This window comes from Rutilus rutilus, assembly GCF_951802725.1.
Source record: "Rutilus rutilus genome assembly, chromosome: 7".
Classification (NCBI taxonomy): Eukaryota; Metazoa; Chordata; class Actinopteri; order Cypriniformes; family Leuciscidae; genus Rutilus; species Rutilus rutilus.
In genome coordinates this window covers 16169188-16182114 of record NC_140221.1, presented here as the reverse complement: position 1 = coordinate 16182114, position 12927 = coordinate 16169188, and the positions used below count along the sequence as shown (strand labels likewise).

At 37.0% G+C, this 12927-nt stretch overlaps 1 protein-coding gene across 1 annotated transcript in view; it reads right to left on the bottom strand.

The window, feature by feature from the left end:
- The window catches only part of jak2b (Janus kinase 2b), a 50512-nt gene extending 39350 nt beyond the window's left edge, over positions 1 to 11162 (bottom strand). Inside the window, exon 1 of the mRNA XM_084414048.1 lies at positions 10501 to 11162. The gene's annotated coding sequence lies outside the window, so the exon portion shown is untranslated. The remainder of the gene's footprint in view (positions 1 to 10500) is intronic.
- Between the last annotated feature and the right edge of the window lie 1765 nt (positions 11163 to 12927).

Here is a 12927-nt window from a genome sequence, read left to right as displayed (position 1 = left end):
AAAACGAAATATTTTTGCATGACCTTCTAACATTTATATTGTGAAATATAAGTTATTCACTGGGGAAAACACCACATCTCAAAAGCATTAAACAGCACAAGTATCAGTCAGAGCATCTGAGGGGGAAAGCCGCTTTAAACTATACGTGTTAACTATATCTTACAAGGTATTTTGAAGCCCTTAATAATAAGCATGTTTCATGTTTAGGACAAATTGGATTATTATGCACTTTCCCCAACAATTTTTTCAGATGCGCTCCTTATATTAATATACTGTGTGTATTGCCTCATCCTAAATCGTTTATAAAAATAGATATATCGTATAAACTCGATTTACCGCCCTGCCCTAATTTGGTGTTGGTCAAGTCATTCTGACTTCTGATATTACAGGCCCTTCTCCATTAAGAGAAAACACTGGAAATAGCAAACTGACTGACCCCTCTGAGGTTGGTGTTGATTTTCAGCTTTCAACTAGGGATGCAACATTATAAATATTCTGGGCCGAAACTGAAAATTCAGGATGCACTTGGCCGAAAACCGAAAATAATCAATCAATCAATCTAATGATTTAATAATCAACACTCAAAAAGCTAAAACAGAGTTGTACTTAAACATTTAAATTGCACATAAGGCAGTATTTATATACACTTTTTAATTAACAAGATTGTTTCTACTCCAGCTTGTTGGTGAAACAGAACATGAAAGATGTATTAAACATTAAACAAAAGTATCAAGTAAAAACATAATGAATATGTAATACAATGCATTTAGCAACATGCTCTGGCCTAGAGTTATTTTTTTCTAGCTAACTAATGAGATTATGGACAGTATAGCTTTCTTGAGGTAAATGTAACGTTAAGTAGGCTATAGCCTACAAGCTGTTTTATTGACGTCTTTCCCCGATTAAAACACTGATTGAGTGATTACATGAAACAGGATTAATTTCGGCAAGTTGTAATGCATCTTTCAATTAGGGCTGCCAACTACTGAAAATAAGGGAGAAATGTGGTTCTTTATAGGAAAATAAGGGACAGAATGTACAGTACCACACAGTGTATGTCATTTCAGTGTCTGCGGTTACGTACATGTATAAAGGGTGATTCCAACTAATAAAAAATAAAAATAATAATACAATAAATCTTGCATGTCACAAAGAACTTGTTTTTCCACCTCCACTAAGTGTTGTTCATTTCGTCGCCTTGTTGAGGTAAATTGTAGTTTTCCTTGCTTTACCCCGGTAAAAAGTAAAAAGATAACTGAAAAAATGTAATACATTTATGGTGAGATTACGACATTTTAATTAATTAAACGCATTTATGGTGAAATTACTACATTTTCAAGTCAATCTGTGTTCATTTCGACCACGAAACATGCGCTGTCACTTTAATTCAGCGTTTGCAGCACAGCAAAAATAGACTTGGTGCAGAAACGATCGCTGCACTGCTGTATACGCACCGCAACTGGAACGGATCGACGGACTGCAACCGCGTGCAGTGTGAAAGCTCTAACCTGTTAACATGGGTACGGAAAAAAAATACGCACTGCAAACGGAGTATGTGTGAAACGGGCGTTAGGGGTGGAGGGGCTTAGCTACTTGACATTGCGTTGATGGCATGTGTTTCCACATGTCCACAGAGCATTAGCTCCAGGGACACCCAAGGCAACTACAAAGCTGAATTCGGAGAATTAGTATAGGCTGCTTTTGGTTGGAAAGCATTTAATAATGATGTGCACGGTTATTTGCCTGAGTGAGAACATTTTAAAGAACATGTTAGCATTTCCGAAATGCCAAAATTAAGTTTTCATTTAGCTAAAAACTGAAACCGCATATGTTTATTTAACCCTAAAACTGGCAATGTGATCTGGGTGTAACATAGTTTTTGTCGTCTTTTTTGGGGCGTAAGAATGATTTTTTCATCAAATCCTTTTATCATTTATCACAGCCTGGTCTGTCTTGAGTATGCTGGTCACATGATTTGTTTAAAATTTTTTGTGATTAATTAGTCAGCCTGACCTAAATCCAACATGGCTGCCAGTGGTGCAGGACATTCAGATTTTGAGATAAGTAAATATATATTAAACTTACTTTTCTTTTGAAAAAATAATACTAACACTGCTAACATTAATTATGAACATTGTCTTAAGGTGCTGAAAAAGAAAATTTATAAAAATGTTGTTCATGTTGTTATTTAGCACGTTTTGAAATATATGTTACACCTGAGTCACATTGCCACTTTTGGGTATAAAAAAGGGATTAACCAGAGCCCGTCTACGGAGAGCCTGCCCACTCCCTATTAAGTCCTATTGTACCGAATTTTGGTTGTAGTTCCACCAGAGTTCCACTGGGGGCGATCGCCCATGAGTGCAAAATGAATGGGAGTCTATGGGGCTAGACGGCTAAATTTGTCTCTTTCACCCGATTGCCGTTGAGAAATCTCAGAGTTGTTGTTGCCCATAACACGCTAGCATTCTGCTAATGAACGCTGATTGGTCAGTGAAGGACTGATTACGACCAGAGATACCGCTTGATGGCATCGTGGCATCCGAAGCGGGACCAGAAACAAACAAAACAAAAACTCTTCTAGCACGTGTATTTACCTGTGTCAGCTGTGTTGTCGATGCCTCGAGAGAAAAGAAAGTGCAGAGCGCGAAAGCACCAAAGTGACTGAAGGATTGCCGTAAAGCAGTATCTCTGGTCGTACGATGTGTATGACGTCATTGACATTTTAAAAGACTTTTTAAAGCAAATAAGTGACTCTAAAAAATCTAACACCCAGCAATGTGTAATTTCTTTGCATCTCCTTTCGAATACAACATTCAAATTACTAGACAAAAAATTATATCCTGAGAAAAGTGGATTTTGAGGGGTATAGCGCCATAGACCTCCATTCATTCTGCACTCGTCCTGTGAGCGCCCTCATATGGAACCAGAGTGGAACTGCAACCAGTTCAGAAGCCGGAAGTTTACTGAGAGTGGAAGTTCTCCCCTTTTTAGACATTCTCTGGAATTAACTTTGTATTCATTTTTGTAACAATCTTTGTATTCTGAGTTTTTTTTTTTTTTTTTACAAATGATAAAATTTACAGCTTAAACTGATACAGCCTGTCTGTCTTGAGTATGCTGGTCACATGATTTGCTTCACGTTATCTGTGATCAATTAGTCAGCCTGACCTAAATCCAAATTTTTTTACCATTTTTATGGTAACTCAAGGTCCGATTTCAAAACGGTTTTCACAGGCTGAATCTTGAGTTTGATTCAAGCTTTCCAATGATATATAATTTGTCAACATTATATGAGTTGAAGTATAGGATATAATTGTTTTAAACATGCAATGGCAGTTAGGATAGGATAGATGGATAGATTTGGTCCTTTTTTTATACCCTAAACAGGTAATGTGATCTGGGAGTCACAACTCATAAAATCCTAAATACACTCACCTAAAGGATTATTAGGAGCACCTGTTCAATTTCTCATCATCGCAATTATCTAATCAACCAATCACATGGCAGTTGCTTCAATGCATTTAAGGGTGTGGTCCTGGTCAAGACAATCTCCTGAACTCCAAACTGAATGTCAGAATGGGAAAGAAAGGTGATTTAAGCAATTTTGAGCGTGGCATGGTTGTTGGTGCCAGACGGGCCGGTCTGAGTATTTCACAATCTGCTCAGTTACTGGGATTTTCACGCACAAACATTTCTAGGGTTTACAAAGAATGGTGTGAAAAGGGAAAAACATCCAGTATGCGGCAGTCCTGTGGGCGAAAATGCTTTGTTGATGCTAGAGGTCAGAGGAGAATGGGCCGACTGATTTAAGCTGATAGAAGAGCAACTTTGACTGAAATAACCACTCGTTACAACCGAGGTATGCAGCAAAGCATTTGTGAAGCCACAACACGCACAACCTTGAGGCGGATGGGCTACAACAGCAGAAGACCCCACCGGGTACCACTCATCTCCACTACAAATAGGAAAAAGAGGCTACAATTTGCATGAGCTCACCAAAATTGGACAGTTGAAGACTGGAAAAATGTTGCCTGGTCTGATGAGTCTCGATTTCTGTTGAGACATTCAGATGGTAGAGTCAGAATTTGGCGTAAACAGAATGAGAACATGGATCCATCATGCCTTGTTACCACTGTGGTGGTGGTGTAATGGTGTGGGGGATGTTTTCTTGGCACACTTTAGGCCCCTTAGTGCCAATTGGGCATCGTTTAAATGCCACGGCCTACCTGAGCATTGTTTCTGACCATGTCCATCCCTTTATGACCACCATGTACCCATCCTCTGATGGCTACTTCCAGCAGGATAATGCACCATGTCACAAAGCTTGAATCATTTCAAATTGGTTTCTTGAACATGACAATGAGTTCACTGTACTAAAATGGCCCCCACAGTCACCAGATCTCAACCCAATAGAGCACCTTTGGGATGTGGTGGAACGGGAGCTTCGTGCCCTGGATGTGCATCCCACAAATCTCCATCAACTGGAAGATGCTATCCTATCAATATGGGCCAACATTTCTAAAGAATGCTTTCAGCACCTTGTTGAATCAATGCCACGTAGAATTAAGGCAGTTCTGAAGGCGAAAGGGAGTCAAACACAGTATTAGTATGGTGTTCCTAATAATCCTTTAGGTGAGTGTACATAACATTTTTCAAAAATTCTTTTGGATATGATTTACTAAAGTCCAGATGATATAAAAAATGACATGAAATTATTTGTTGCTTATTTTCTACTCTTGCCTGTTTAAGGGTTAATAATCAATTAATTAATCAAATGTATTTAAAGGTATACTTCACCGCTGGAAAGATGAATGAGTATTTAAATTGGGTCATTTATGTAGTAGAAATGTGACATTATTTTAGAAGTTGGTGCCTTCTAGACTGAGAAAACCCAGAAAATTTATTTTTGGCTCATGAGGATGAAAGACAACAACTCCCAGAATGCACTTGCTTCGCTCCCCTACGAGGCCATTCCCAAGCCACACCTACCGGTTACAGAGGGCAGTATCGGAAGAAATGATACAACTATAGGCTACTAGTTGACTGGAAACTGAAAAGACGCAGTTTCATCGTAAGATCCCACCCCCTATGGGCGGGTTGAAAACATGCGGAACTAGCTCCTACTACTGGCTGTAGTCTCTAAGCCTCTAGCCAAAAAAGCCTCCAATGATGACGATTTTTGCATCATCTGAGTTTTTTTTCCAGACACACAATACAGAAATCTCTCATCTCAGGGGGACATGAGGGAGGGAAGCACGGTCATTCGAAAATACTACCGGGTTTCTTCTGATACAAAGCTTAGGCTAATGCTTTAATCAACACTCAAAGTTGTATACAACGTTTAAGTTGCACATAATGTAGTTTTTATACACAATTTGTAATATAATTTTGTTTCTACTCCAATTTATTGTTGAAATATAAACATTTAAACTGTGACTGTAATAAACTTGTTTTGACAGATTTATTCAAAACAGATTAAATAATGAAGACAAAAGGTTAAGTAAAAATATAATGTATACAGTGGTGGTCAAAATTGATGGCACCCCTGATAAATATGATAAAAAATGGCTGTAAAAAATAAATCTGCATTGTTTATCCTTTTGATCTTTCATTAAAAAAATTCACAAAAATCTAACCTTTCATTGAAGTAAAAGAATTGAAAGTGGGGGGTTAATCACATTATAAAATAAATGTTTTTCTCCAAAACACGCTGGCCATAATTGTTGGCACCCTGTTATTAAATACTTTTTGCAACCTCCTTTTGCCAAGATAACAGATCTGAGTCTTCTCCTATAATGCCTGATGAGTTTGGAGAACACCTGATAAGAGATCAGAGACCATTCCTCCATACAGAATCTCTCCAGATCCTTCAGATTCACAAGTTCATGTTGGTGCTTCTTCTCTTCAGTTCACTCCACTCATCAGGTCAGGGAACTGGGACGGTCATGGCAGAAGCTTCATTTTGTGCTCAGTTACCCATTTTTGTGTTGATTTTGATGTTTGTTTTGGACCGTTGTCCTGATGGAAGATCCAACCACGGCCCATTATAAGATTTCTAGCAGAGGCTGTCAGGTTTTGATTTTTTACCTGTTTGTATTTGCTAGAATCCATAATACCATGTATCTGAACAAGATGTCCAGGACCTCCAGCAAATAAATAGGCCCACAACATAAGATCCAGCAGTATATTTAACCGTAGGCATGGGGTATTCTTCATCCCTGTTTGCACCAAACACATCTGCTGGGTTTGCTGCCAAAAAGCCCTTTTTTTAGTTTCATCTGACCACAGAATCCGGTCCCTTTTGAAGTTCCAGTCATGTCTGACAACTGAATATGCTGGAGTTTATTTTTGGAGGAGCGAGGAGGATTTTTCCTGAAACCCTCCCAAACAACATGTGGGGAGGGGTTGTTTGATTTTTTTTTTTTTTTTTGTGGCTTTCTGACCCCCAAGACTCAAGTAATCTCTGCAATTCTCCATCTGTGATCCTTGAAGAGTCTTTGGCCACTCAAACTTTCCTCCTCACCGTCCATTAAGACAATATAGACACACGTCCTCTTCCTGGCAGATTCGTAACATCTTTAGTTGATTATAACTTCTTAATTATTGCCCTGATGGTCAAAATGGGGATTTTCAATTCTTTAGCTATTTTCTTACAGCCACTTTCTATTTTGTGAAGCTCAACAATCTTTTGCTACGCATCAGAACTATATTCTGTGGTTTTACTCATTGTGATGGATGATTCAGGGAATTTGGCCTTTGTGTTTCCTCATATTTAAACTCCTGTGAAACAAGAAGTCATAGCTGGACAATTTCATGTTCCTAGTCACCCTGGTGTGCTAAATAAAGGTAAATATTAATGGGAATATACTTCAGAGATATTTTTCTCATAAAGAATTCTAGGGGTGCCAACAATTATGGCCAGCGTGTTTTGGAGAAAAACATTTATTTCATAATGTGATTTACCCCCCAATTTCAATTCTCTTACTTCAATGAAAGGTTAGATTTTTGCGAATTTTTTGAAGGAAAGATCAAAAGGATAAACAATGCAGATTTATTTTTTACAGCCATTTTTTATCATATTTATCAGGGGTGCCATCAATTTTGACCACCACTGTATGTAATATAATATAATATAAAAATAATATATTTAGCAAAATGCTCCTCTCTAGTTTTTTTTTTTTTCTAACTAAAGCTAACTAACTAACTATACTGAATGGCTTTCCTGAGGTAAATATAATGTTTACAAGCTGTTTTATTGACGTCCTTCCATGGTTTATACACTGTTTGAGTGATTACATGAGACATGACATTTCAGTAATGTAATAATAAATGTTTATTTTGTGCTTTAACTAGTGGTAAAGCGAAAGTTTGTTGAACTGCCTGTTAAAATTGACAGAATGTGAAAGCTTCATAATTCATAATGCTTCATAACGGTTTCCCCGTTGCAAGTCTGTGCACTCTCTAAACTGTCAGAGTGCCGCACTGCAACCGCCTTTGATCCGACAACATCACGTTATTAAGAAACATTTCGAAAATTTGTGAATCGATAAGAATCGGTAGAAGATAGAATCGCGATTCATGTGAATCAATCCCCCCCAAATCTATCATCAACCCAGTGCTATTATTATATTGTCTGATCAACAAACTAGGGTTTGTTACCCCAATTTTGACGATAAATATTACCACAAAACTACCACTGCGATAAAACCAAGCTGAATTTCGAAACGGATATAAAGCCGAAGTTGTTCTTACTATCTTTGACTTTTGTCTTTATAATAAAATCTATTAGCTTTTGAAATGTGTTTACTAGCAAGGTTGATGACTTTAGATTAAAAGCTTGACTAGTGCCATTACCAATTCTAAAAGGCAAACATTTTTTACTGAAATACCACATGAAGCAGCATAAAAGGAACTGCAATAATAGCAAAGCTGGGACTGTCATCATTGCTGCTGTTTGCTATGGCAACATTAAAAAAAATAAAAAAAACAGGACACAAAGGCCATCAGAAGATTATGAAATTTGCTCCAAGAAAAAGAAATGCCTTGACTTGAACTAAACTGGCCGGAACGCTTTTACAATAAATGCCTACTGTTTTACAATAAGGCCATGAGCGATTGACCAGGAGTCAGATGGTAGAGTTCAGAAAGCTTTCCAGACAGACATTGACTTTAACCTGCACTGTGATTATTGATTATTGGATTGTGCTATTGCACTACATGTTTCTTTATTAATAACTGACTCGTATTGTTTGCGCTGTTGCAAGCGTTCAGATACCCCTCGTGCCCTATCTATATTTAGGAATTCTCTATGGGATGCAGGCGCTGCAACTACTCATTCGTACTGGGAAGGTTAAAGAAAAATAAGAGGTCTCTTTAAATGAATCTTTCAATAACAGCCTTCAATAATGATTCAATAAACATCATCTTCCAAACAACAGCATCCATGCAAAGCCTGTATTCGCACTGTGACAGATTCATAAAACAGTAGGACAAAAATGTCTGACTGAAATGATGTTGGCAAAGTTTCTGAACCCCCAATACCTGTCATTGATGTGTAAAATCTGGATGGTAATGTGTTGCAAAAGTTCACAACGAGTCATTTTTGCAGTATGGTTTCAAGTAAGAAATAAGATATAAATCAATCAATATAGAGACATCTCACATATAAACAGCCAAACACAACCTCAAAACAAGTCTAACAGACTGAAAAGCCCATGCATGCAAATTCACAAAACTGATGAAATTAGCTAAATTAACTTCAACTCTAATTTTGAACAGAAGATGTAGAGAACAGAAACTCTCTGAAGGAGCAAAGGCCTTTAACAGGATGATTTTCTGCAGCACAAGACAGAAGTGAGTGAACTCGACTTCCTGCGGGGGTGATTTTTTTTTTATTTAATTTTTTTTTGAAACATCACCTTCAAGCGTCGGGTGTTGGCTGGGCCATTTCTGCTGCCTAACCGCAACACGTGCCTTATTTCTAACATGACCATTTTGCAATGTGAAATCTATTACATGGTTAAGATGAAAGGGAAGATTTGAGCTGACAGAGGTTCATAAGAATTCCTTTTAAAGAAACGTTGCACACACATGGGCGTTTCTTCAACTACAGGCACTTTTGTGTCACAGGGTTTGATTTTAAATATTTTATAAAAGAGTTTTACTAAAACAGACTTAAACTTCAGTCAATTTTGAATTTTTTTTTTACCATGCCTTCCAAGACCTCTTACCTTCAAGATACAGACTTTGAATCTTGAACTATATAAAAAAAATTTAAATACATTTAAGCAAGAAACTAATGTCAATTTTGGGATATTTTGCTTCCAAAGCATGTCTTCTTTCACACTAGTGGAAAGTACATAAAAATACACATTTAAGGGTTTAGTTTATTACACTATTTTTGTATCTGTAGATTTCAATAACAATTCATATCTTTAAAGGCCGTTTTCTCAACATGAAACAGAAATCTCCACTTCAGTAACACTTACATGCACCTAACCTTACAGCTTTATTTCTATCTAAATTCTGAAGGTTTTTACAAAGGGGTTTCTTTACATAATTTGCGTGGTATATTCTATTTTATTCCAAAAACATGGTGAATGTTGTTCTGGCTGTTGAAAGTATTTTCTGATTTAAGATTTTCTGAGCGATAAGAGACCAAAAGTTTACAGTTTCCTCAAACGTTAGTGTACTTGTTTATCAAGGAGACACCCATGTTTGTAAGGAGCTTGAGATTAAATATGAAACATGATGTCTGAAGTAAACTAAAAAAAATAAAGATAAATATCATGTTAATACTTTAAAATAAGGTCCCATTAGCTAAAGTTGGTTCACTAACAAACAATTACATTTATATTAGCCTAATCTTAGTTAACATTAGTTTCTAAAAAAAATTAACAGTTCATGGTTTAGTTCCATAGAGTTCATGTTCATGTCAGATACAACATTTCAAGAATTTAGTAAATGTTGCAATTAACATTAACTAGTTGTGAAATGGTTTAGAAGTATTTTCATTGTTAGTTCCTGTTAACTAATGTTAACAAATAAAACCTTTATAATTGTAATAATTATATAATTACTGAATTTTCCTGTGTCCTTCCTACCGCAAGACAAGTTAAATAAACTGTTAGAGTGTGAAAGAGAGTTACTATATAACGTTATATATATATTTTACAAATGGCTTTAGTTGAACTTGAAGACCTGTAACTTATATGAATTATGCATGAATAGGGGTTAAACGAGTAACAGACTGCTGTACTCCGTTAATTTATCAACAATCGGAGTCGGCAGATTGCCAGTGTGCCAAACTGGCTGTACAGTTAACTGTTACATAAAAATAAAAAAAGAATTATACATGACAGCAAGTATTGAATCCAATCTAACGTTACAACGTTAACATAATATGCTCTTATAGAGTGCAATACACAAGACAGAGTGTTTTAAAGCAAAAACCACATTCGCACAAGAAAAACAATTACTGTAAAGAGAAATACTTACTTGTTTGGGGTTGCTTAACGTTAGCTAGCGACACTGCTAGCCAACTCGAGTGACGATCAACGCACTTGAAACTTCCCAATATCAGAGCGAAACAGTCATTCAATCCATGCTGCTTCTTTTACTCCAAATATTTTTGTCGCTCAGTGTCTCTTACGTGTGGATGGATCATCCCGTTAGTTGTCGTAACATTTGACTTATTGTAGCACAGCTCGCTAAGGGGTCAAGTTTAGACGGCTAGCTGCGCGTTAGCATGTGCTGTTGCTTCCCATATTTACAAAACATGACCACAGGAGCTTCGCATTTCGCATGCTGTCTCAACACAATACGACCGCAAAGACGACGACATATGTTCTTAAATAAAGCCACCTGATGGATATGTTATGGACGTGACATGTCTTAATATCACCAGTGGTGGTGTGACAGCTAGCGAGCATGCTAACTCACCCGAAATGATAGTCAAGACCATCAGCAGGTCATGCTTTAACAAACCACATCTAATCGTCTTTAAACGAGCGTTGTTTTGTCTATCCTTTTCAAAAAGAGTGAAATGAAGACCAGTTTTAATTTCCAGGACGCAGTCTGTATGTTCCTGTGCTGTCTCAGTGTCTCATATGCAGGTGGCGCCCTGTGCGTACTGCAGTTGACACGCCATTCAGAGTCTCAGCGGGAAGTATCTCAATACCCAGTGTGCTGCCTACCTAGACAGCATGTTTGGACAGCATAGGTTCATTAGCTTATATTTCCCCCAAAATATCCCTATGATGCCGAGGCCCAGAAATGCTTAAAGGTTTTAAAACACAACCTGTGTGTAACAGAACAGAAGAGTGATTCACTGACCCTTTGTGTATCACCTTGGTCAGATTACAACAATCAATCATTAACCAGCCTATAGACCCTCCCAGCACGGGTCCTTTAGATTATTCATGCATTTTATATTTGGTCGTTTTGAAATGCATATTTTTGGCTGAGTGACTTGGTTAAATAATAGCAAGGAAGTAAAAGTCAGGATGGTGAACTTGTCCTTCATACCGACCCTCTCCTTTTGACCTTTTAGTTTGGTTTTAAGTGAAAGCAAAGTATGTTTGCTATACACATGCTCCACTGCGTATTCAAACTAACATTTTTTCCCCTTTTCAATTTATCAAAATGTCAAACAAATCCATTTACCCAAACACCAAACAGTGTGATGAATCAACAGCAGATTTTGACTTTGATTCTTGAGCTAATAAACAAAACAAGGGGAACTTTGCACAATGTATGATACATGCCGGTTTCATAGACAAGGCTTAAGCTTAGTCCCAGAATGCATGTTTGAGCTGTTTTAAATGAAAGCAACTTGCAATGACATAATCTTAAAATATGTCACTGTCATTGTTTTGTCTCAAGATGCACACCAGTAATGTTTTTTTTTTTTTTTTTGTCTCTAAGGCACATTTATAAAAGCTATAGTCCTAATTGAACTAAAGCCTAATCCTGGCTTAATCTAAGCCCTGTCTAAACCAAGCCTATAATTTCTCCAAAGTTGTTAGATATGATCAGTGAAATGATAATGCAAAGCCTAAGCAGAGGCACAACAGAAACTTAGCCTTTAAAACATGCTTTAACAATTCATAAGGATTTATTAGAAATATTATCATTTTTAGTTTATTTATTTAGCAAGTCACTTGATTACACACTGTAATAACACACATTGACCACACTTAAAAATGTTAGAATATTATTGCATTAAATACAATTTCAAACTAAGGGCATTTACTTTTAAGATAGATAGCATAAACACTTGCAATTACATGCAAAACATTCCAGTAATAGATAAAGGCTGCGTCTGAAATCGCATACTCTCTTGAGTAGGTACTTGTTTTGAATAAGTAATTACTTCACGACTGCTAAAAAAGTATGTTCTCTATAGCAGTGGTTCTCAACTCCAGTCCTCGGGGCCCACTGCTCTGCACATTTTGTATGTCTCCCTTATTTAAACACACTGCATCAGATCATCAGCTCATTAGGAGAGACTCCATGAACTGAACTGAGTGTGTCAGATAAGAGAGACATACAAAATGTGCAGAGCAAGGGGTCCCGAGGACTGGAATTGAGAACCACTGGTATATGTGTGTAGTATGAATGTAATCCGGATGTACTACATTCACTATGTTGTTCAAGTTTCAAGTTCAATTTATTTCTAGAACACATTTAAAAACAACAGTAGATCACAGTGATGTACATAAAGGGTCATAAAACAAACAACAATAATAGGGTACTGTACATATTGTACATTACAGGTCGGAAAAACAAACAACAAAGACAAAGAGGAAAAAACACAGCTCTTAGACATAAAAATGTGTTTTAAGACTAGTTTTAAAAGCAGACAGAGTTGGGGCCATCCTCACAGACAATGGTAATAAATTCCAGAGTTTAGGGGCAGCTACT